Source organism: Grammomys surdaster, unplaced genomic scaffold (assembly GCF_004785775.1).
Source record: "Grammomys surdaster isolate TR1022 unplaced genomic scaffold, NIH_TR_1.0 111466, whole genome shotgun sequence".
Lineage (NCBI taxonomy): Eukaryota > Metazoa > Chordata > Mammalia > Rodentia > Muridae > Grammomys > Grammomys surdaster.
In genome coordinates this window covers 1-4,353 of record NW_021611405.1, presented here as the reverse complement: position 1 = coordinate 4,353, position 4,353 = coordinate 1, and the positions used below count along the sequence as shown (strand labels likewise).

General features: G+C 44.8%; 1 pseudogene; it reads right to left on the bottom strand.

Moving 5' to 3' along the window:
• Window positions 1–410: 410 nt before the first annotated feature.
• On the bottom strand, window positions 411–3,622 carry LOC114635533 (annotated as a pseudogene).
• Between the last annotated feature and the right edge of the window lie 731 nt (window positions 3,623–4,353).

Genomic DNA, 4,353 nt, shown 5'->3' with positions numbered 1-4,353 from the left:
GGATAAAATATGGAGTGTAAAAGAAAGGTTAAACAAAATTAAAAAAACAGAGTCAAGAATTAGAGATCAACTTTTTATTCATAAGAAATCAATTTTACATAACAAGTTTTAAAATGAAAGTTAATATAAACTGTGAAAATCATTAGCAAAATCAAAATCAATAACAAGAACATGTAATAATATCTCAATAACGTAAGAAAAAACAAAACCATGCAAAAGAAAATTTCAATGGAACTCTAACAGAAAAAATTGTGAAGTGACATTTCCCCACTGCACATTGAGCAGCACAGACTAGAGCCAGTTTCTCCTCTTGAGCACTTGCTGGTACTGCAATCACCTCAGTTCTCTCTCAAGGGGTCACACAGGAAAGAGAAAAAGACCCTGAAACAGCCTGGCTGTCTCACTGGCTACATAGTTTGGGCCCATTCACACTGTGGAAATGATCTATGAGGAAGGAGATTCATCCAAAGAAGTCTGTGGCTGTTGAGGAGGGAGCTCAGCAGGGGGCTCCTGAGGTGGCAACTCATTCTGCAGGAGGCTCTCCTGCTGGGATGTGGCCAATTCCAGCTCTCTTGCAGCTTCTGAGACCTGGGAGAGGAAGGCAGTTATTAAGACACAGGCTTGGTGGGGACATGCATGTCAGATGTCAGCTGCTGCCTCCCACCACCTCAACTAGACTTCAACATTGATCTTTTAACTGAAACCCTTGCTGCTAAATCTGCAAGCAGGGCAAAATATCAAGCAAAGCTCACAAACACATGGGCTGACAAGCTGCCACTCAGACTTCTATCAGTGCAAACCAAGACCTGGCCAATGGGAAGAGACCTCATTGGGCTGCAGGAGAAAGGAGAAGGCCACATGCTACCCAGACCACTGACAGTGAGAAGCACTCATTTGATAGTTGCATTTGGCTTTACTCCCTGCAAGTGATGCCTACCTGGGAGGTCACATGCCCCTGCACAACTCCTGTCACAAGACATAGAACTTTCTCAAAGCTCTGCTTAGCAACCCTCCTATCATGAGGACATGCAAGAGTGTGACTTGTCATTCATCTGTTACCCTTTCTAGACTGCAGCTTCAAGCAGAGTAGCAAGGTACACTTGCCAATAATTCAGTGTCTCCCAAGAGTTGAAGTTCCCAGAATACTTGTGCATAGACAAAGTAATGAACTGTATTCCATGAAGTGGGTGGCTGGTTGGGAGTGTGGATTTAAAAGATGGTGGATGAATGCAAAGATGGATCCAATAGGCAAATGATAACAGACAGTGTTAGTCTGAATAAGCTGCTTGTCCCTACCTGATGTTGCTGTTTCTGGAGGTTGTTGGTCTTCTCCTGTTCATCTTCAACCGTCAGTTTCATCTCAGTCAAGTACTGTTGGAGGAGGTACCAATCAGCCTTCACTTCCTTGTATTCCTGCTTCACTTGGACCAATGACTTCTTTAAAACAGAGGACTGCAACAGGAGCCAATTGTGCAGGTTTTTGGAAACACACTCTGCATATTAAGATCCTGCAGACTCCTCCTGCCATTCCTACTTATAGGTGCCATTACCCCACCAGGATCCAGGTTCCCATGAAGACATAGAGCAATACATTTCAATATATCCATGACAGCTGCACAAACAGCAAACAGCCAATGCAGGTAAGAACTAATCATGTCTGCAGTCCAAGCTCCAATAAGGCTCCATGTTTCTCCAAAAGAAAGAGGTATCTCCATCTATCTGCCTCTCCCAAAGAAAGAGGTATCTCCATGGGAGCCCAGTGTATTGCAGCAACTTCAATTAGTAGGGTGCAAATACCCTCAGTGGAGTTCAGGAGAACTAAGGGGAGGGAATTCTACCCATGTGTTCCATCACACTCACATCTGTAAAACACTGCCTGAGCCCCAGAGGTCCAGTACTGCAAAGGAACCTTCTCATTTTGTTATCTTAGAGGCTCCTCAGGATGCCTGGATAACCATGGGAGGGCTAACTTTCTCTTGCAGATTGAAGAAACCTGAGGCCAAAGGGCCCAAGGTACACTGATGGTTAAGAGACCGAAGGGAGAGACCAGAGCTGCAGACTCTCCATTCCAGAATCAAAGGAATACAGAAATGGCCATTGCACAAGTGGTAGCCTCCATGACCTGTACTTACCTGTAGAAGTTAATCTCCTTCTTGTGCTCCTGGAAGTTCTCACAGGAGTCAATGTTTTCCATCTCTAATTTGTTCAGGAATGACATGACCAGCTTCTCCTTTAACTTCAATTTTTCATACAGTGGATTTGGCCTGTAATAGGCTCTGGCCCCAGGAAGACAGAACTCCATGAACATGGGCTTTTAGGAACACATGAACTCAGGCTGGGTCGTGTCCTACCCCAATCCTGGAAGGCCAATTTCTTCCTTCTACATACTTGCATCTTCTCCACCTTTGGAAACTTGTTATCCTGGACAGCAGAAGTTTGGCATCCAGATGGAGGGTACCCTGGATCCCTGTGTTCACTCAGCTGGCCTGACCTCGAGGTCTAGCAGCTTATCCTCTAAAGAGACTAGACCACAGGTCCTTGACCACCAGAAACCTGTGATTATATATTTCCTACTTTCAAAACGGAGACTCTAAATCCTGGATAACTAATAGTGTAGAGATATTCATTACACATAATTCTGAGGATGAGACCAGACATCAACACAGTTTTCTAGTCTGCCAAAGAGATACAAATGTACAGACAAGTGGCACCACACAGGCAATGAACAGTGCTGCTTACAGTAGGGGCTCCCGGACCTCAGGACTCCCTTCACATTTAAACTGCTATACAGGTCAAGCCACAGGACAAAACACAGAACCCTAGTTCCCAAAGAGTGGAAGGAAATATATACCTACTGTATGTCTGCACATCCATATGCATGTGGACACACACAAGCACACAGACAAGGAAAAGGAAACAGAATCAGAGAATGAGAAAGAGAGAGATACAGCATTGGAGAGAGAACAATCAGAATAAGAAGAAATTCATTCAGCATTAGTGACTCAGAGTATAAGACACACAGACAAAGAGGAACAGGCATAAGCTTCAGGCCTTCTAGTCAAGCACTGAGATGAACAGTGTGGGACCAGCTGCTGCTAGGACCTTCCAGCCTTCAATTAAGAGCCAGGTAAGTACAAAGCGTCACCACAAACTCACTGCATCTGTTGAGGACTTTCCAAATGCATGCTGCGCATTCACTAGCCACTGCCTCCATCCAGAATACTTTACTCAGACCACAAGTTCAACATTTCAATTGGAGGAAGCAAAAGAGTCCATTTCCCTTCTCGCTCCTGACCAAGCTTCATGTTCAGCCTATCCTCTAAGAAGCACTTAGGGACATAAAGTTGGGCACATGGACTCTGTGGAGGTACTGCTTCCCAGAACTCACAACCTTCAAAGGCTAAGATGAGGGTGACATTGCAGATGTCAGACTGACACCAAAGTGTTTGGAGCAATAAGTACCTCTTGTTCATGGATCCCTCTGTGACATAGATCAAGCGGTCTCTCAGCTCGTTTCTCTCCTGGGCACTGAGCTCCAGCTCTTTGGTCAGTCTCTTTTCCTCCTTCATGGCCTCTTTCTTGCTTAAGAGAGTTGCAGGGCATGATGACTGTCTGCCAGCCACTGTAGGCAGAAGAACATAAGTAAATTGTCCAAAGAGAATGCAGAGTGTCCTGGGAGAACACCCTCAGCTCTAAGAGAAGGAGAGCATGCCTGGAAACCAGTGACACCACAAACAGTCTGGTCCAGGCATTAGATGCCTCCTAAGTGAATCTCAGCTCTCCCATCACTCTATAGACACCAGGAGATGAAAGCAGCCAGGTGTTTGCTCTGTCTACCTACACATGCTCATAATGACCACAGAGATAGCTTCTCCACCATTATTGTCAGTTTTACAAGGTGCAACTTGGCTTTAGATCCCTCAGTCTTGTGGTTTCACAAGTCAGATGGAAAATTAAATAACCGAAAGAACTTGATAGGAGATGGTCAGATGTCCTACCCTGTTAGTTAACGCCCAGTAGTTTGGACTAAAATTCATGCAGAGTGAGACCATGGTCAACACAGTGGCAATTCCCCCTACTGAAACACCAAACACCCCAGAGGTGGCAATAGGGTTCATTGTCTGAGTGTATCAACACTGAAAGTTATTTGGTTAAAGGACAGAAATACCTGCCACCCACAATGGGTGATGATGAAATCTAATGTGGGTACTGTCAGGGAGAGGAGGTCAGAGGAGTTCTGAGAATATAAGACCATGAACAGGAGCACAATTCTTTTCCTGGTACTACTGTCAGATACCCACTGAAACTTAAAAAAATAAAAAAGCCATGGAAGTGAAATGCAGGGATTCCCTT